Source organism: Diadema antillarum, unplaced genomic scaffold, assembly GCF_040938485.1.
Source record: "Diadema antillarum isolate AM-2024a unplaced genomic scaffold, OU_Dant_1.0 scf00000014, whole genome shotgun sequence".
NCBI classification, from domain to species: Eukaryota; Metazoa; Echinodermata; class Echinoidea; order Diadematoida; family Diadematidae; genus Diadema; species Diadema antillarum.
Genome location: NW_027270903.1, coordinates 660,523 through 683,642, shown reverse-complemented (window position 1 = coordinate 683,642; position 23,120 = coordinate 660,523).

The window sequence follows — 23,120 nt, the reverse complement described above, 5'->3', positions numbered from 1 at the left end:
ATATATATATATATTCAAATGCGATTGTGCCTCAGTCTCAAATCCTATAAGATAACTGACTAATCATTATTCAGCCAGGAACAATACTATGTGTTACTCTTTTATCAATAAGTGAATTGCGTACAGCTTTGTTTTGCTGTATTCGTTTTTTTGTAAACGATCCGTGAGAAATTGTGGGGTTTAAATATGACATGTTTTACGCTTTCATAGCAGAAGAACTGAATTTTTGTCATTTTTCTTACGTGATCAATGGAAAATTTATTGTGAGGTGATGAATTCATTATCAACTTAATCGTTTGCATATTCAAATCAGTTGTTCGAAAAATGTTTTTAGAAAAAATGGCGAATCTTTAAAATTCATAATTTTCTAATCTTTAATCCAAGTTTGATCAAATTCTCCTGTGTTGGTAAAATGTTATTCTTTCTTTTCAGGCAGTTTTTTAACTATTAAATCCGGAATTCCCCTTTAAGAACGAGAACTGAATAAAACTCAATTGCAGGTTCAAATCGAATATGAAAAAAAAAATGCAAATCAAACATACAGAACAAAGACGATTCCATAACGATTTGACTGAAGTAAGAAATCTATGGAATGTCAACATTATATTGTTTTAAGGAAATACTAATTAAGCCCAATTAATATTTTCAAATTATTTAAGACCCTGAAGTCTTTGCCTCATAATTCTTTTCTCTTATTGTCTAACATATTTTGATTCTACTCATTTAGTGCTCGTCATGTTCTGCTACGACCGCCATGACAATGTCTATATAACGCTAAAAGTGTACGTGGACGGTACTAAACATAGGCCGCGTCCCTGTGCTTATCTTACTAGGTGTCTGCCACCTGTTGAGTCATAGTATCATTAATATCTCCACCCTGTTTTTCTTCCTATGCCTCCCTCACTATCAATACTAAACTTTCCCATAACTGGCATGCATGGCGCGGTGTAAAGTTTTGAATAGCTAAACTTTTTTTTAATGGGGTGTGTAGTAATCAGCAAGATTTACTTCACAGCCTAACTTCGTACATTTCGTTCTATGGATATTGATTTTAGAGACAATAACAATTAAGAAATTTACTTTTATTGTAATATGTACTATACGTGTTAGAGGTGAAAATGAAATCCATTGTGCAATGTAAATATCAAGCAATTTGACATATATTATGTATGCTTACTGGAGACCTCAATGGCAAATCATTACAACCACAGCTATGTTATTTCGCCAGTGTTGATCTGTTTGATTATTATAACTCTTAAAAAGCATGAGACGTGTTGGAATGTGCACATTGACTTTGATATCCAACAATACATATAATTTGGAAAGTAATTATAAATAACTGGGTTAAATTGACTTATGCTGCTTGAGTAGAATAAGGCACAAAGCGTTTGTAAAAAGGAATATTCAAGCTCTGCATGTTACTAAGGATTGTGAAATTTACAGAACGGTATCGATCCGAGATCATTCATTTCGTTACAGATGTGTTTGTCCGTGAGTGTTGATTTTTTTTCTCTTTCTATCTGTATATAATCTCCTTATATATCTCTCCCTCTTCTATCTTACGTGTCGATCAGTTAGTCGCTCTCTATCTCTCTCTATCTCTCTCTCATCTTCATACAGTCTCATATTTTTCTTTATACCGTCTGTATATAGAGGAGATATAATATCGACTCCGAGTGGCGCCCCGCGTCTTTGGTTTGAGTAACGTTTCAACCAATAAGGAGTCTCGCCTGTTCACGGAGAGGGGGATTTTTGCCGAACTGTTTGACCGATCGTGTTGCTGGTGCATATCGGTCAGTGATAACAGACAGACGCTCCGATGTACGGGCTATATTTAAAGTCGCAGATTTTTATCTCGGCATTATTCAGAGATCTTTTTCCGCGTCTAACTGATCACCGCCCTTCAAGGTCTACAAAGGGGGAAGTGCGGGAAATGGTCGGCTTGCTGCTGACACCGACATTCAGACGGAATGCTAAATTTACGGAGCCTTGAATCTATTCTGATTCGGGCACGTGGAAAAGACTTGGCGAGATAGCTAGGCTTGATTGGAGTGGAAAGCTAAATATGTTACGATCTCAGCATGAAATCATGTGTTTGGGTCATCCGAGTTATTTATTCTGCATGTGTAGACGTACAGGGTGATGTCATCAAGTTTTAGAATAGTTCTGTTAACAATCTGTCTGCAAACAAGCGTTGTCATTATCTTATCTGAAACAACATGTATTATGATCACATTCTAAGTTCAAGTCCACTCGTATGATGTTGCTTGTCCCGCTGTTTGTTTGTTTTTTTGTTTTTATTTGTAACTACACTGGTTGAATAAAAGCAAATAAGGACAAAAGATCTTTGATTCTGTTATTCTCTAATATGACGATTAGGTGACCTTTTCGAGATTTGTCGAAAGGTCCAGTAAATCTAACAGATCACCTTTAGAATTAATGGTACTTGCGTTCAGACGAGTGGCGGTAGTTATGCTTAATACATGTACCTATAGTTCCATCGTATTTGATGTACAACCTTGTAAGTCTGTTTTTCTTTTCTTGGATAGTTGTAACTGAGCTTCTTCTGCTCTGACTTTCAACTTTTAGCAACATTTCGGGGCATTTCTCAGGCCTGCTCAGTGCCAGATCTTACTGTAGGCCTACCGTGGTAATACGGATAGATAAGCAGCAATGTGTTTGCGAGAATTCCCCGCCATAAAACTAAACATTAATTGCCGCTGCTTTTTTTTTTTCACATATCATTTCTCAGGTTGCAAATATTTCACTCTCGTAACAACGACAAGAGAATCTTATAGTTTACCCACTGCTTATCCAGGACTTGCCTAACCTATAATTATAGAGAAATGCTAGACAACGTCCAATATTGTACGAGAAGTAAAATCGAAGGAAGCAGATGATAAAAATAGTCTTGAAGCTATGCCAATGACAACGTAAATAGGATACAACTCAACGAATTGGTGTATTTTCTCTGAACTTTGTGAGGCATTGAGCTGATGATGCCAATCCCCTTATACCTCCCCATCCCATCCCCAGCCCATCCCCACCCCATCGTCGACAAATGATATCTTTTCATCCATGTTTAATATCTACGAGATGGTCACAGTGAGTATACGATTCCGCAGGAGCAATTCAATTACGCTTCAATCCGCCACACCCTTCGTTAGGGAATAAAATGTTGAGTAATTACGTGTCTCACTAATGGTCGCTGCTGTCTGTAAATGTTTGGCAACATAAACAATTCCTAAAATAAGATGGAGGGGGGGGGGGGGGGAGGAGGGGGAGAAGACATCGTCATAGGGAGTGACGCGTTTAGCGGTTTTTGGAACCTTTTATTAAACATGAACTTTAGAAAGCAGCTCAGCGCATATTATATGAAGAAGCAGGGTACGTAATCCAGCACATTTGCCGAAAAAAAAGCATTCCTCTCGGGTCACTTCTAAACTGCATTTTTCATCTAGTTAAAGTCGTCTTTGCAACTAAAAACCAAATTAACCCCATGAGGATCATCATTAATACCATCGATGTTGTCATACAGGTTGGTTGTCGAGGTCAGTGGCATACCACTGATATTCTAGAGTTTCAAATTCGTCACGCCCACGCTAAATGTGAAAAAGGTGCTCGAGTATGTCAGCTGCAGTGTATCATACTTTTTGAACATGTAGGATCAATGCTCTAATGTATGATGCAAATAGAAGAAACGAATCATGTTAAAGGCATTAGTTACCATTTGCAGATGAAACAAAAACCCAGCTTTACTGCTTCAAAATAGTTCTAAAATGGGAGTTAGGGATAGAAACAAGCGATGTAAAAATGTTAAACAGTGTAATCAATTTAAGTACTGTTAAATATACAAAATGTGAACAATGCACGTAGTTCTATCCTAGAAAACCGTCTACAGTTATGGTCTATTGAAAAAAGATAGTGATATATTATTCTTTTATATTTCAGGCTTTATCGCGAAATTTTTATATGGTAGGATATTTTGTGATACAAATGACCTACACATATGCTTCAAATGTGATAACTCGAACTCATTTAAAATCACTGCTACAAATCGTAAACAATACCTTTAAGAGTAGTTTTTGGGATCCTAAGTAATCGTCTTGTTTATCATTTTCTTCTTGTCCATTCTCGCTCTTTTCCTTGAACTTCTCGCCATTCTTATTCTTATCTTTCTTGATTACTAATGCTTAAATAAAAGTCTATAATTTACATCAACACGCACGCACACAAACACACACACACACACGCATGCTTACACATTTTTCTACAGTCCAATTTTGTTTTTCGTGATTAAAACGTATAGCCATGATAACTTTAACCCTGTCACGTCAGTATATTCTGCAACTTTTCTGTATGCAGTGAGAATAATAATTTGAGCAGGCATTGCTTACCATTCGGAGCAGTGATTTTCAAAACGTTCAAGATATCACATTTGATGCATATGTGTAGGTCAGTTCTATCACAAAACATCTTACCATAAAAAGATTTCACAATAAAGACCATAAAAATATAAAGAGATATCACTATTTTTCTCATTAAACCATTACTGTAGACGGTTTATTCTAGAAACATTACAACTATTGTTCACATTTTTTATATCTAACAATACTTAACATTGATTATGCTGATTAGAATTTCTACATTGTTTGTTTCTATCCCTAACTCACATTTCAGAACTATTTTGAAGCATTAAAGCTAGATTTTTTTTTCATCTGCAAACCGTACAAATAATGCCTTTAAGAGAGGCTTAAACAAAACTCCGCCGGTCTGAGAAAGCCTTGCCCGTGTGTTGGAGACACTGCAATCCAGGGCAGATAGGCCTGATAATCATCACACTTTGGAAATCAGCCAAGAACAGTGGCGTTATTAATGGTAAGTAGACAGGAATTATATTTGGATGGCTGCTCCACGGGTTTATCAACAACTCTGACCCGACCGTGTTTATTGTTGCGTCCGAGTATACGACGCCATACGAATCACCGAGTCTGACCTGGGAAATACATTTTGGCCGGGACAGATGCGGGTAACAAGAACTCAACAATTGGATAAATATATGGCGGTCGGCATTTTATTCTCCTTCGAACATAATTGCAATATCTGCACAACTTCGTGTTTTTGACGAAGTTTGATCCATAGAAATCCCTGCTGACTTGTCATGCAGTTTATCATCATGCTTTCATCGGGTCCATCTTGTTTCCATCATGTTATCTCTTTTAAGAAATACCAAAGCAAGCAAAAAGAAATAATTTGCATTGCTTATCTTGTGCTACAGTTATGATAATGCATCTACAGTGTATTTTTTATTCTCAGTTGTTCTATCTTAGAATGAAATAAAAGTAGAAGAGAAGTGAAAAAAAAATTAATAGATTATCTAAAAATGCAAATGTTGCCTGGGGCAAAAGCCGCGCTATTATGCGACTGCGACAAGGAAGACTATAGAATAGTAACCAAACCTAGATCACAGAGATAGATATTAATGTGATAATTAAAACATTCGACTTGTACATAAAATGGACGTCCGTACAATAGGTTAGTGATAGGTGGATAAGGTATACATTGATCACACACACATGCAGAGAGACACACACATGCATTTCTTGTTATCAATTAATTCGTTTAAGGCCGTGTAGGTCATCGATGGTTCATCCAATGTAATAATTACTCAACCTCTATCTCTTCGTTGATTTTCCGCGACTACACGATAGTATTATATTCCAGTGACCGTAGGGACAAAGGGCTTGTATACATTAATCTATCTGAACAGAAGAAGGACCGTACAAACAAAATATATCTTATTACATCATATTTTCATTTCCCGTTTATTCAAGCGCATCAATCAGAAAAGAACTGAATTATGTAGATATTTTTACAATGTGTGGATTTATGACAGGTTAATGTTAATCAATCGTCGTGTTTGGTAAAAATGAAAAAAAATGACTTAGTTAGACATTGGCTGTTGTGTTTTGATACTGCAGGGCCTACTGAGTGATATCACATATTTGTTCTTTTTTTTAAAGTAAACCGTTTGCTGTTTATGGAAAATAACATCACTGTTGTTTAAAACCTATAAAGTGAAATGAAAAATTGATTGAATGACTTTAAGCAACACTATAATGGGTCATTTTCAGGTTTAGTCAATTATATCTGTATTTGAAAGAAAACTTCACCTTTTCCGATTTTGACGAAAATGACTCTCCCATCTAGAAAACTGGATAGAATCAAACGAGGAAGAGCAAAGACTTTTGGTTCTCTTCTATCTTTCATCGTCGCCTTACATGATGCTGTGTGAAAACCAAAATCATCATTCATACTAGCGTGTCAAATCTATTCCCTTAAGCCCCTCATAACAGGTAACCAATGATTCATGTGCTAAGATTTCTAAGACTCTGTGATATGGCAGAGACACTTTGCCGTATTTTTTAATGATAACCTCCTTAGAGAAACAACATATAGGACTGCGATAAAACTGAACGCTATGTAGTACTCTTTGCGCCTCGTAATTTCTCAGGTATCAGGTTTAGAGCAAAATAAATGAGGATGGTGATGTGGCATTAAAGTGAGATTTCCAAGTGAAATTGCACTTCGTGTTCAAGTTATGTAAGATGAAAGAACAGAGCAAGGAAAGTCTTTGTAGAATTCACACAATTCTCGTATCGTACTCTTTCGTGTATTTCTTGAAATCGTTTTCTTTCCCACAAGTCTTACACTGATGGCTTCCACCAAAATCTTCTGTAATTGTGATGGTCGAGAGTAGATGATTTGTTTATTTCTCTCTTCTAGGTGGAGTACCGTAGATGCTAAGTTATGGCAAAAACAATCAAACGAACAAATTTGCTCGATGTTTCCATGTACATGTATCAACCAATACCAGAGTTGCGAGACGTTGGAATCATAGCCTCCCTGACTGGATACTGATGCGAAAGTTTAGAATTACATGTATAATTATAATTTCTCATTTCTGTCCCATTCTTTCAGTTTCAGTTTTTGTTTAATTTTATTTGTCCACTTGTACAAATACACTGAAGGCAATAGATTAACACCAAATGAAAATTACAAAATCAGAGACTTCTGATCTTACTCATAACATAACAGACATACATAAAAGAAAATAACATTCATTCATTCATTCATTCATTCTTTATTGGTCTATGCCAGACATAGAAATTTGGCTTTCATTGACATTACATAGTACCAAAATGATCATGACAATACAAACACATTTTGCATCACAATTACATAATTACGTCTATGATAAGCACAATGAATACAAACAACACCATACAAATCTATTACACAATTATACATATACAATACATCAGTTCTTTATAGCCCTATATAACTCAAACTACTTCAGCCCTTCTCAACCCCCAAATTTAGATTTACACAATGATAATATAACACTACAAACAAAACTTATATCAGAAAATTCAAAATAACACACTAACACACACACACACACACACACACACACACACACACAAATGACTAACATGGGTCTCAGTTAACAATTGTCATAACAACCAGTAATATCAAACATAATATAACTAAATACTTGTGAACATTTAATTATTTCAAGGTACAAATGGAGGAGATGGTCGTCAATAAGCAGTGTGTATGACTGGGATGACGACCTTGATTGTCATGAAAGTTTTACCGTGCTGTTTGCATGACTTCGAGCCCGGGGTGGCATATTGGAAAATTCAGGAAACTTTATTTGAGACATTTTATTGGAATGATCATTTAGAATAATAATTTTATAACAATAATATTTAGAATAATAATTCTATTATTCACTTGCACCAGCACTCACCTCACTCACCTCATTCTCTGTACATACAGTGTCTATACAATTATTGTTGTCGCAATGTGATGCCAGAATGACTCTGGATTTTTTTCATTTCTTTTCTTTTCTTTTCGATAAGTATACATGGTGTATGTTTTGCATATATTCTTTTTTTCCTCTCTTTTAAGGCTGTCGTATCTTCAAGCTATATGCTTATTTGACGACAGTCTTCTGCATTCACACTCCCAAAACATGCGCCATAATTCAGTCAGATCAATTGTTTCACCATATCCCATATGTTTTATTGTCTTGAAAATAAAAGAAATGACTGCATTTCATTTGTAATATATATTCAATGCAGAAAATTCCTAATAAATTGAATTGAATTTGAGAAGAGTACCAACGCACTTGTCAAACTATAAAACATGATGTTAAAAACAAACCCTTTTTCTTGAAATCATTTCAATTCAGAATTGCTTATGTACAAAAGGCGTCAAATGAAACATGAAATGTTTTCAGATGAGAGAATTTCTTTTACAATCTGTAGAATTTGATATTGTCCATTGACCATAGTTATTGGCTTCGTTGTCTTTATTGAAGGGGAAATTGCCCCCAGAATTAGCTCTTAATAATTTTCAGCAGCATGCTGAAATGACCATTCACATCGACACTTTCACGCGCAAACAAGTGTCACTTCTGACCCACTTGATGCCGTGATATGATTTGACTTGATTTAGATTGATTTGATTCAATTTATGTTGGCTTATGTAACATCACCTGACATACATTAATCAAGATATAGATAAACATTATCATCGTGTCATCGCAGAGAATACACGACACACTGAGCATGGAAAAAAGGAATACAGTGTATAGGCAGAGCTTGATGCGCTTGCAACCTCCTGTGACGTGGTTGGAACTCATGCAGTGCTACATTCATTGAGTGTGCTGAAGGTCCTAGACCCATGGTTCACGATGTCTATAAAAATCATGTTTGATAAAAAAATAGTACTCCATTTTGGAACGTTTCTTTAATTGCACACAGAGCAAATTGAACGGTTCGTATCTTCGTATTTTCTTGGCACAGAATTATATATGCTAAATGAATATTTGATGCCAAATTTGATTTGATTTGATTTATTCTCTGCAAGCCATTTCTTTTACAAGTACGTCAATTTTATGCATTTTCTTTAACATTGTACAAAATAACAGTAATATGACTATTCTTAACAATTATCCGTCAAATATATACATCTGGAATATAAGCACATGAGTTACATCTTAATTTGCATATAGAACGATGGCCAAGAATAAGCACAAATTCCACAGGTTGTTTCAGGGTAGATTCAAATCATAGTTTTCTTCCTTCCAAGAAGTGTGTGTGTGTGTGTGTGTGTGTGTGTGTGTGTATGTGTGTGTGTGTGTGTATGTGTGTGTGTGTGTGTGTGTGTGTGTGTGTGTGTGTGTGTGTGTGTACAGGCACATTATCTGCTGGTGCGATTCATTCTGGAGAGCAGTTTATAAAACATTGTTCGCCGCCCCCTCCCTCAAACACAGACAGACAATCACCAAACATCTGTATCCTTTTTGGGGTTTGTTCCTGTTTTTTACAGTAATTCTGTCATATCCGCAAACCTAAGATCGCCTTACCTTGGCCCCCTGTCACTTTACTCCATCACGCTCCTTCCGACTCACGGCAATCAAGCAATGTCCCACTCGTCCCCTCGATCATCATCCATCTGTCATCTTTCATCACCATCCAATGTTGATTTTGATGTTTCAGGTGTCGTCTCGATTCGGCTCCACTTACGCAGTCGTTGGCAGTCGTCTTCGCCGGTACCTCTCCGAAGGCCTCCCCTCTTCCCCCCCCCCCCCCCCCCCCCACAGTGTTTTGTCGGGACGAAGAATGAGGACAAACCTTAGCGAGTTCACTGCCACAGTCAGCGAGCTGATGCAGGAGCAGACGAAATTAGCATACAGTAAGTCCAGGAAATTTCTTGAATTTCACTGCAAGAATATCGTCAGCAATGCGTAAAACCCTCTGGGACTCGACTCAATGAACCCCGCTTCTTCTGCTTTTCCAATTCTTCTTCGCCACAGTTTCTTCCACCTTCTCTTCCCTTCTTCTTCTCTTACTTCCATTTCTTTGCTTCGAATAATCATTTCCACAGTATAAATTATATCTTTCTCATCTTTTCTTTTAGAATTGATATCTTTCTACTTCTATTTCTTCTTTGTTGTCTCCTCCTCCTCCTCCTCCTCCACATTCCTCTGTATTTTCCCCACCCATCTTCTTGTCAAAAAGAGTCCTCATATCTTGTTTTCCCCCAGAAGAAACACGTGCTTCTGAAGTTGAGCTGTCGATGAAAGAAATTATGATAAAATCTTCAGTCAGGTGTAGGGATATCCTTTTCCTTATTCTTTGACAAAAGTGAGTATTATCTCTTTCAAATGAAAAATCTTGACGATGTCAGATTTGATAAATGTTGCCAGTTTGAACAGTGCTTACAAAATGGACCGTCATTTTTTTTCCATTGTCACACATTCCCTACACGTAGTCTAGATAATGAAAATCGTTTTTGCGATCACGGATTTACATTTTAGCCTAATGCAATTCAAGTTCGCTCTGTGAATCGATGAATTGTCCTAGCTATTTGACGTCTTGCTGCAGTTGACTTTCACTTTCGTGGTCGAATTTGATGAAAGAATGTTGTACTATGTCTGTTGATTTTTCTCACTTTCTCATAACATTTTTCCAAAATTGCTTTAATACTGTCTAAACAATCTTTCTATGATTCCATTCCACAATGTCCTCCATGATTTCCCGTGTACAAATTTGATAGATGCTCTCTTTCAATGTCGACCAGCGTGGAAATTTGCTTAGCAGACTACTAGTAAACTTTTCATCCAATAAAGAGGAATTTACATACCGTATGAAAATTTCTGGGTTTTTTTTCCTGTTTATGTCCACCACTGTTAGTAATGAGCTCTTGAGCTATTGATTTAATGTTACTTGCAATTAAATTTCGCCTTGTAATTTCAAACAAATACTATAAATCACGTAGACATCTTATAGGGAGTCTAGGTATATAACATTTGGTTGTATAAGGAAAGAATGAATTTATGACATCAGCAAGACGCATAAAGAGGAGGCAAAGTACAGTTTGGTTTAGCATGAATGTTCTATAACGAGAGTTTGTGGTTACTGCATAAACTGGAGAAACACAATAGTTGTTGGTGCATGGTGTTTTCAAGGAAATTAGAACTTACTTGTATTTCTTGAATAACATCAAACAAACATGCTTTTCTGCGAATGAAAGAAGTAATCTCCTATACAAAGCTAACAATTCTCTTGAATTAAAAGGCTGGTCACCAATAGATGGAACCTATCTTAGTATGCCTCCAACGACGAAGTATTTGCATCTGTATGAAAACAGATTCAAAGTCAGAGAATAAGGGCTTAGAAATATTCGTTTAGAAGAAATATTCGTTTAGAAACTGAAATATCGTCGAATCCCTTCGATGTAGCCTTCTTCCCCCTCCTTCTGGTTAACTTCTCTAGTTTTAGAGCAAGATGAATCCTAACCTGTTGGATGGAGGTAAAACTGCAATATGACATTTTCGCTGGAGAGACATAACCAAAATGTTTGTCGTATTGGCCCGAATTCACAAAGGTGGTACAAATGAAACCATGGTTTAAACCATGGACAAAAACCATGGAGCGCCAAGTGTCGCATGGAATATTTCGTTACGAAATCAGTCATTTCGTCGATGAAATCTAAATGAACATTTCGTCCACGAAATGATAATTTCGTTAACGAAACGGTTATTTTGTCGACAAAATGACCAATTTTGTAACGAAATATTTCGTGCGACACTTGGCGCTCCATGGTTTTGTCCATGGTTTAAACCATGGTTTCATTTGCACCATCTTCGTGAATTCGGGCCATTATGTCTTACATGATGAGATTAATGCCTGCTGATAAAACATGGAGCTATAACACAGCTAGTAATAGGCGCTTATTATAAGGTTGTTCCATTGAATTACAAACCACTGTAAAAAAAGAAGCAAACAAAATGTAGGACTCTCTCACGCGGATGGTTTCGATAAATAAGCTTTGTAATACGATCAATCATTCGACAATCTTGTTGGCCGAATTCAGTTTTAAATAAACTTGACAACATCATTGTCTGGTTTGTGTTGGCTCACTGCCTTTACCAACTCAGTACCTGACTTGTTTTTATTAAAAGATAATAATAATAGCAATATGAATGATTAGGAGAAACGATGGTAACAAAATGATGACATTATTGTCCTAATCACGATCGGTTCTCTAATAAGGAAGTCTCGTCAAGTCCTTTCCTGCTTATTGATTGATCTGAATAAACATTCGCTTTGTATGAAACCACTTCATATACTCCTCTTCATTCGTGTTGCAGCTCTTTGTCTCGTTTGAAAAGAAAAAAAAAATGTGCAAACAATGGATATAACAAGGGTCGATGTGTTCTGTGTTATACAAAGAATATTCCAGGATAGACCTGTAATATTGTTTTATACGTAGAAAAACTGGTGTTTACATCCTACTTGAAATAGAAGTGTACACTACTCAACCATAAACACTAGCTTTTCACAAGAATCAGGTCACCATCTATTTGCTTAAAAGCCGCGTGTTATAATAATACATGTATGTGTGTGTGTGTGTGTGTGTGTGTGTGTTCTTTGTACTCATACTTGTAAACATAATCATGTGCATATGTGTATGTATGTGTACCCTCTCCCTTAAGGTGCATATACATAGAGACACTACGGTAGTGATATGCGCTATGTAAGCACTGAATACATATATAAATATATACATATATATATATATATATATATATATATATATATATATGTTGAGGTATATTATATAATCTATTATATATATATATATATATATATATATATGTATATATATATATACAGTGTATATATATATATATATATATATAGAGAGAGAGAGAGAGAGAGAGAGAGAGGCTGAGGGAGAGAATTTGTCCCTGTTACTTGTGATGTTTGTAAACAGGAACAAAGCGGAATTATACGATTGGACATAAACGTCTACTATGCCATCTCGGATTACGGTCCATGCTGGAAATAATCCTGAGAATGACCGTCCTTGGGATGAAGGCAAGGCCAAGGTCATATAGAGGACAGGAGGACACTCTTTGGATTGATACCCCTTCGAGTCTTCACATTCCCAATCTTTATTGGATGTAATGTTTGCCAAAGCACTCTCACTTAAATCTGACAGACGTGCGCGCTGTCAGACAGCTTGTCGGAATGCTTCCGTAATGATCCAAAAATTGCGCCACATTCTTCTGTCCTCACTGCGAGGATATAACGCGACCTATTTCTCGCCCTCGCCGAGTATTTTGAGCTCTGACATGAAAAGGCACTCGTATTTGATTTCAAATTCCACTACGATGTTTATCACAATCTTCCTACTTGGCGACAGTTTTACTGGCTCGAGTCTAAGCCTTCGAAACGAATCTAGACTGTACATGAGTCCTTCAAAATCATTAATGTTTTAGTAATAAGTCTGATTAACATAATTTTAATTGCTTTGATGGAAATAACAATTTGACAGTAACAGACACGATTCACTTTTTGCCTTGATAGAGATTTGCGACTAAAGACCATGGCAAACGCCAACATACAGTAATGGAATTCCATTTTATCCTTGCTGCTAGACTACAAGTGAAACGAATGCGGGTCAGGTGGGAGGCAAATATACAGAACCTGACCTCAGTCCCACATGTATACAAATGGTGTTGTATTTGGCACGACGCGGATTACTTGTGGGATGTTTGGTTTGGCGCGTTTTGTAGACACATTATGTTAATTCTGTTTGGTCCCGTCTGTCTGTCCTGACCCAGAACAGGATTTCGCTGCAAGAGCGATACCGCATTACAATTTTTGCAGGTTGGAGTCCATTCTAATACCGTAGACGAGCTATTTTGACAAGGAAATGCACGTTTGGGGACGTGGGTATAAGTTTCTCGACACCTTAAAAGGTTGACTGAATTGTTTAACACGGAATAAAAAGGGGTCACTCACAGTAAGTAGTCAAGATTCGTTGCCGAATAATAAAAGACAGAGAAAACGAAAAAGTATGCAACTCAGCCATTGCATGATATACTGCCAAACCAGACAGCTCGCCTTTCTACACTCTGTTATTATAACAGCAATCTGTTGCTGTTTTCCCCCTTACAATGTTACATAAGTGCCAACCTGAACAATACATAATCATGAAAAAGAGTTACATAATGGAAGGTCTTGCTAAAGGGAATAATTTGCGTAAAAGAAATTGAACACGAATACGCCTTTGATGACAAAACATGACAATAGCTGTGGTAATGATTGTTGATGGTGGTGATGACTTTGATGGTGATAATGACGATGATGATGGTGATGATGGTGATGATGATGGTGGTGGTGGTGGTGGCGGTGATGGTATTGGTGATGATGATCAAGAGAATGATGAGGAGGAGAAGGAGGATGAGGATGGTAAGAAGGAGGAATTGGAGGAATGGTAAATAAATATGACCTGATCCAAACTACAATCACTCCTCGTGAAATCAAACAGCCTTGCACCTGAGAATCAAGGCTTGGCATGATTTCTCGGTCGCTCCGGTGAACTCTCCATAACCCTGGATGGAAGTGCCATAAATCACGTGACCGTGACCGTCATGGTTCCAGTGCTACCTCATAATCTCTGGAAGTCTTTGGTCACTCCTGTCAGCACCATCCATCCGCACCATCGACTCTGTGAATTCAAAATAAAGGAGATAAGACATGATGGTGAAAGCTTTAGGGAAACCATCGTCTTGGTGGTCTTCGTGTCGAAAAAACGTCAGCTAATGATGATAAAAGCCCAGCCACGTCCCCACCCCCACCCATCTCTACCTCCTTCCCCCCCCCCCTTCTCTCTCTTTCCCCACTCATTCTCCATGTCCTCTGACATCTTCTGTCTCTTACTCTCTGCATTATTCCCCTCTATCATACAATACTTGTAAAGTACATAACGCTATAAATTTGCTGCTTTGGCCTTTCCTGCCACCCCTTTCCCTTCTAACTGAATCCTCATCACATCTCTTCCTTCCTTTCCCTCTTCCTCCTCCTCCTTCTCCTTCTCTTCCATCTCCATCACTATCCGTTTTTCTCCTCTCCCGTATCCTCTTCCGTCACCATCATCTTCATTACTCTCATCCTACACCTCGTTATTTCTTTTACTCTCCTTCCCTCCTCCTTTCCTTCTCTTTTATCCAAGTGTTATCTAGACCTTCCCTCTCGTTTGCCTCCATGTCTTCCCGTTTCTCCTCCCTTCCAGCTCTCTCTCTCTCTCTCTCTCTCTCTCTCTCTGCCACGTTCATTAATTTACAAACGATAACTACCATCATCGGCCATTAGTAGTGTTTACGCTGCGCAAAGCAATTTTCTGAAAATACCATAAAAATGGTGCTCTGGAACAAACAAACAAACAAACAAACTAAAAGTAATACCAACAATATGAAGGTAGTGTCCGTTATGCTTACAAAGTGATTGAATTAGAGCATAATGACCATATATCATGACAATCACATTTGACATTCTCAAAAGCTGTGAAGTCGCGGAATTTTGATAACTTTAAACGTCAATAAAAACTTGGGAACAATGTTGTTTGTGAATGACGGAACATTCCATTACAAAATACCGCGTTTTTCCAAACGAGACATCACGCTCTTCAAACTTTATGACGAATATTCTCGTTTTCCATTCAACTTTTATACCCACGGTGACTTTTATTGCGAAAGAAACCCGAGAAAGCTGTGTCCCTAAGGAAGATGTAATAATCATATCTTTTTCGTCCTTCCGCAGCCCTTGTTCAGTCCCTCAATGGACAAGACTTGGGTGAGTTCACGTAAACATGCGCTACATCTGAAGAGGGCGATGTCAACAAGGCCTTTTTGGCACAAACTTCTCCGAACACGATGTACCTTCTACAAGAGAGGTCAGTTCTGCGTAGTCTACAAGCTCAGAGCCCTGTGGCATACAAAAGTACAACTGGCTGCAATTCTGATCAGTACGCAGTCCGTTACAAAGTTTTGCGATTTATAGCAAAACTAACAATCAGATGCACTTTCTATGATGTGGGGTAAAGTTCTTTCAAGCAAACAATTCTGTCAATAATTATTACATTTATATACCTTGCGTTTCCCGATATCATAAAGACATTGATAATTTTCCTCTTATTCATTATTTAGGCCTACATTAATTTTGGAGGTTGAAATGATTTACATGCTGAAATCGTTAAGCAAACAGGTTGGAGTTGGTTACAAACCTCGGACTGCCCCTACTCATCGTCTTCCATCCTCATCGTCGATGGTTCTATGAGATGCAACAAATCAACATACGGGGTATTTTGAGAAACTGCGCGTGGCAGATGAAGAGATAGAGAAGAGAGACAGAGAGAGAAGGAAGGAAGAAGATTAAAGGAAGAAAGGTAGACAATGAACTGAAAATAAACGAAGCGAAGAAAGCCAGAAGAGGAGATAGATAAATGGAAAGATGACTAGATACACGGAGGTTGAGAGGAGGGTGAGAGCAGAGAAGTGAGAAAGGGTGGGGGAGATGGTGGTATGGCGTACAAACGGTGTCACATCGGGAATTGACTGTGGCATAAAAATAAAAAAAAACATCCAGAGAGAAAGACACGTGTGCTGCTGGTGGATGGTCAATGACAGTTGGCCAAAGACACTAGACACCAGAGACACAGCGGACCGGAAATACTTGGGTTCTACCGTTGCCTGAAACGCTTTAGATTGTTTGATTTTCAGTAAAAACATTTAGAGGAGCCCATATCGTTTTTGCGCAGGTAACACACAGAAGATTGCGTCCATGAGCTGGATTCTTTCATTTTCCCGGACACGAACGTGTCATGCATGCGTGTTTTATCTCAAATGGTGGGTAAAGCAATTCCTGCACAGCGCTACCATGTTTCAGAAGTTCGTATTGTTATGAAATTATTGCACTGTATTTGTTTCGTTGCCGTAAACCTGGGAAGTGTGGTATGAATCCGAAGACTAAAACCATAATAACACTAATAAAATATCTTCCCTGGAGGCCTGGCTGAACTCCAGACGACCCCGAACTATCGGTCAAGGATATGAGTGATCGTCCTGCCCGGATTATCAAAAGGGAGGGACAAAATATAATAATGCAGTTATACACCACCGGACAACAAACCAACGAATAATGTGCAATGAGGCACCACTAGGGGGCAGTATTGCTAATTAGTACACGACATTCTGGGCTTTTTTTAATGCGCTCTCATTCGCGCTAACCATTTTGACTGATTATCTAAACACAGAAAGCGCGAATAAATGGCTCACTGTTCAATTAAGATTCCTCTGCCCTTTCCTAAATACGATAAACGTACTCTTTAAGGCTCTCTTTTCTCTGACTGACCACCTCCCTGGACTGACACATCGAGCAGCCACGGAATTTTTCATGTCAGTGAATGAAGACAGTATCACGCTTCAATCCCAAAGCTTACAACAAGTTTGACAAATTATACTACCCCCTTCACCTTGCTAACATTGACTCCGAACATCACAGAATGTTAAAGTTAGAGATGAAGAGGACAATTCTCATCCTCAAAATTTTAAATTTCTGAATGAATTATATAAACAAGACTGTAACGTGATTTTTGTCATTAAACATTTTCGTTGAAAATGAATTCATTTTTGTACATACCTCATTGACATTCGACAGAGCGAGTGTATTATCTCATATTGAAAGTTTCATTCACCCAGAATTCATATCTATCATATCGTATTTTGATAATGACCCATGAGAACCGCAAACATTATTTGAAAATGAGACTAATGCTGGAAAGCATGCACGTTTCCGAAATTTCCTCATGATTGAAATTCACTAATTCATCTTATATCATTTTACCTGTGAAACCACTGGATAACACAGTTAACAAGGGATGCAATCACGGTAGTGGTAACTGCCTTTTTGGCAACTTATCTATAATGGCGGTTCTACAAGTGGCCGAAATCTATTCATTTATATGGTGTATTTAATCTTCTGCCTCCCTTATACACTCCGCGCCAGTCTCCCACTTGGACTGCCGTTGGGAATGAAAAACGATGCAAGTATGGCATGGTTTTGAGAGCTAATCACGCAATTGAGATCTATTTCAGTCGTACTTTGCGGCTTGCTGTCCACGTAGGATTAAGTTTTCACTAATCATATCGTTGCTTAGCAACGACTCGCACTTCCAATCATGAAATCTCACGTCGTTGGTCGTCAGTACATCTCATAAATGTAGGCTGGACACGAAAGGTATGTGTAGTGTGGTGCAAGTGATGTGCTCTGAAGATACTGCATCAAACACGGTTGTGCCGCTTCAACATTCCTTGCAAATAACGATAGAAGGGGGATCAGAGAGTGAAATGGAAAGGAATAAGAGATAAGGGGATGGGGTAGGTGAGCGAGAGGAAGAGAGAGAGAGAGAGAGAGAGGTGGGGGTGGGGGTGATGACGCTACTACGTCACCAATACGCATGATGCACTAATGATTCTATCTGTCTCTTCATGTGTGCACTTCACACGAGTTCAGTGGTCCTTTGGAGATTCAGAAATATGTCAATCTGGAGTATAACGAATTCAATCAATTCCATGGCTGCATGGCTGTAAAAAAAAAGGGGGAAGACGTGACAAGTTAAAGGATGGAGTCAGAGGTAAAATGTGGCAAATCTCCCACAACCCCACCCCCCCCCCCCCCCCATCCAAGTGCACCTCTTCAGTGCCAGTGCTCCCCATCCCCTCCTCCCTATTCAATCTCATACCTACTGCCCCAACCATTTGCTTTCCCTCCCCTCCTCCCCCCCTCTCTCTCTCTCTCTGTGAAATCCCCCTCCCCGTCTCTCCCTCTCTCATTCTCTGTTCTCAACGATAATCAACATGGTAACTGTAGAAAAGAGAAGAGGGTAGCTTGATATCTGTATGTATTGTTGTTCCTTTCTGAGTTTGATATCTAGATAAGGATATTGTCATCTCCTGCCTCAAGCAACAAGCATAAATATTTTGGTAGCACCAGATGGACAAACTTGTGCATTCATTTCTAAAGAAAAAACGAAACAATTCAAACCCATTTTTCTTGCGGATGGTTTTCCAACTCTCCTTTTGTCCACGTTAACTTGTACAGTAATTATTAGAGCGTACAAATGGACATATTAGCTGTAACGACTGTACTTCAATTCTAGGACAAATCACACATTTATTATCATTATGATCACAATTTTGCGTCTTGATCAATGATGATAACCCAAATACTGGCTCTGTCCTCGTCCATTATCCTGCCAGAAAATAAAGGTGGTGCTGAATAACATGCTTCGTTGACCTCAGAGTTATGCAAAATTACAAAATATAAGGGCATAGAATTATGGCGTTGAGGGGAAATAAGCTAAACTGAGTACATTACTGCACGGCTGGGATGGAAACATTGCTCCATGCAGCGGACGGTGGAAATTCTCATCAACACACTGCGTCATTGAATTGGTTAGATCATAAAAAATGTCAAAACATCGGCAAATACCACATCATTTTCAGTCTATTCATAATCAAGGTCACTGTTTACATATACGGCAATGTGTGATGAATTAGCCGCAATCTTGATTGACCAAAGCCAAATATACACGTAGCAGATAATGAAAATAGAACCAAAACAGAGGAAGGTTGCTATATGCTGAGATCAATTCAAGTACACTATTATGGCGGTCTGCTCCCTTTTATGTGGTTCATCGATTTTCCCCGATTCGAATGAACCGCCTGGCAGGCATTCCTCCACTTGACTGATGGGCGGTCGAGTTTGTTTCATCTCGGCTAATCTTCCGTGACAATGCGGCACGCGGCTGATAAAAGGCGCAAAAAGATCGCAGATGTTCCAACGGGAGGATGCAGGTAAATCAGGGGGGGGGGGGGGGGAGATCACCAGACCAGCTGAAAGTTTGGGATCTTAACTCTGTTCTCCTCCCCCATCTCTTCCTTTCTCTCTCTCTCTCTCTCTCTCTCTCTCTCTCTCTCTCTCTCTGTCCTCACTCTGTTTTTCTTTCTATCTTTCTATCAAACTGATCCTTATAGCTGACAGGATTTTCTGTCACGTTGGTCAAAGAGATATGATGCTTGGAAAAGCAACCTGGAATCAATGAGTTTCACGGTGTGGTAAGAGGGTACGCGTTTACACAGGTGCGTCTGTCTGTATGTCTACTTGTGGTGTCTGTATTTCAGGGCTTTTCTAATCCTCAATTGAACAGAAAAGCATGGCTTCAAGTATAAACTTGCTATGAACCAACAATGACTCCGACAACAATGTTTCCGACAATGACTTGCCAAAGGTGGATTTCTATTTCTTAATGAAAGAATAAAACTGTAAATTTGAACGGTATATCGCAGACATTAACTGAATGAGAGACAGACAGACAGGCAGACAAACAAACAAACAGACGTACAGACAGACAGACTCACCATGGAGGTGGCCCTGGACTCACAGAGACAAAGATGGGATTGGCGTTTGAAGTTGATACTTTGTACTACATGGAAGAGAAGGGACGGTTGATCTGTGATACAGATCGATGTATACGAAGGGTACACTATGCGAAATTTGGAGGTGAAATTCGCCTTCCGAGGAGGTGGCTTTTCCTTCCCAAAGCCTGGTTGGGTCGATCTGGGAATTCTAATGTCAGGGGTCAAATAGACTCCAATTTGTTTCCCCGAATGTTTAGAGTCACCCCGGTATATGGGACCTGGTCTTGATAGAGAGGTCTGTTTGAGTCGAAAGCAAAGTGGGTCAACGCAGATCTCTATTTGATGTATTTGTTGAGTTCACCACAAAGGCCCGAAAAAAAAAAATATATATATATATAAACGCTGTTGTGGTCACAGGGGCCAGTGGTCAACCGTATAGATTTGATTGAAGCCCTTCTTACCTCACCCCTCTCCCAAAAGCAACTTTCTTAGCTGGGTTCGGGTGCCATTGAGCGAAAACATGTAAACGGTTTCTCAAGAGAACGTTATTTGTTTGATACCGGTATTCTAAATCAACTAAGTACCTTTGTAACTACCATAAGACATCTCTGGTAGTTCAGTATTTGCAACTCTATATTGTATTCAGATTGGTCATAATATCAAAACAAAATACATATGTATTTATCATCCATGTCCCATTCAGAGCCAGACAGGTCTACTTTCCAAACATTGGAAGATTTGATATTCTCTTCAGAAGGAGATCAATATTACTAATATTTTCAAACCTATTTAAGTTTTTGTTTTCTGTACTTCTATTCGATAAGTGCTCACATGTGTTACTATACTTGAAGCGATTTATGGAGGAAGCACTTTTGAATATCCCCCGCACATAAATTATATTTCGATGTTAGTGTAAAGTAGTTTTTATGTATGATTGGTAAGGTTTATAACATCAGCCAGGAGGTTTGCATGTAAGTTTGATAAGGATTGTAACACTGTATGTATAAACAGTAACACTTTACACGCTACATCCAAATTTATGGAGTGTTACATTAGCATCAATATTGAGAGCTAACTTCACACTTGCTCTACACTCGACATGGAGGTATAGCTGAAGCGAAATCTGTACACCACGCACCAAACTGACGCAGCTCCGACGGTCTTGTAGCAAAGGGGATGTTTGATAACGAAGAGAATTATCGTTTGTTTACCGTGTTTACTGATCGATGGGGAAAGATAACGAGTCGTCTGTCTTTAGAACGATTTGATTGATCTTGAGATTAACGGAGCAGTGCTGAGTGAATAATGTTCAGCTAACGGTTTCTAAAGCAAATTAACGACGGTTTGTTGTCTTCTCTGTTGATATTTGTGGTATCCTTTTGCCTATTATAGCTAATCTTTGCGAGATCGGCACGATAACGTTTTACTTTTACGGCGGTAAAACGTCTGAACTTGTTCGGGTCAAGAAAGCAATTATTAACTAGGAATTAAACAAGACTTATTTTCTTTGGGGCTAATTGTCAAATGATATTCAAGCCGTATTGACTCAGAAGAGTTGGCAAACGCTTACCTCACACTTTGATCTTGAATATATGTCATTACCTTGACACATAAGGACCTATAGCGACGTACACTTTTTGTAGAATGGAGGCCAGTATATGGTTGCTTACTTACTGACAGGGAAAAAAAAAAGATTCGTGATAAATAGTTACGTGTAAGGTCATGAAAATAATCACCTTGTGCAGTTTGAAGATGTGATTTTAACCGATATAATAATAATTGTTGAGGTGTGAATTTTCTTCAATTTGTCTCCCTCTAACAAATGAAATTTGTAAGATCGCAAATGCTGATCTGTAATTTAACAAACATGTTGGAAACAAAGAACCACGGGACTCGAACCTGTCATCTACTGCTTTCCTGGCAGCGACACTAACAAACCCATGTTTGTTAAATTACAGATAAGGAGTTGCCATCTTACAAATTTAATTTGTAAGTGGGAGATAAATTGAAGAAAATTTACACCTCAACCTTCACCCCTCCACTTAAATTTTCTTGCTTTCATGAAATAATTGTTTTTCGAAAAAGTCATATTTACTATGCAATACATAATATACGCATCGTAATTTTCTTATTTGTTTGACTTCAATAAAACTTATGCCATTCGGTCACTTTTATTTTACTGTATATTTAGGAGTCGTATTTTTTTTTTCTTGGGGGGGGGGGGGGGTGTTTTATTCATACTTGGGTTAGAACTACAGGACCGGCATTAAAATCCTCCTCCAAGGGACAGGCAGTGTACCGGTTGTCCTATCCGAGGTCGCATCCTCTTCCAGGTTGAACCGAGGAATTCGAGATGGAGATCGAGTCAATTTTAATCCCCGAACCACGACCTCTCCTAATCTGCGAAATCATGTGTCAAATTTGATGTCTGGTTTGGTTGAACGTTTATTTTCCACGCTGAACATGTATATGTCAGCGGAAATGTATGATTTACAGAATATCATTTTATGGAAATAAACATAAATAATCGTTCGCCAACACATTTGTATGTGCTATGAAACCTGAGCAGCAAAACAACACAAACAACTCGACAGCCATATCAAAGTGTGTCCTCTTAAATCATAACTTCGCTTTGGTCCAAATAATCCTTTTCTCAGCATTTTACTTACCTTTCCTTGCTATAACTCATCTCATAATGTGATACTTACATGTGAATTATCATACGTTTTTCTTTTTGTGCTCAAAGCGTTTTGCAGTGACATGTCACCACCCG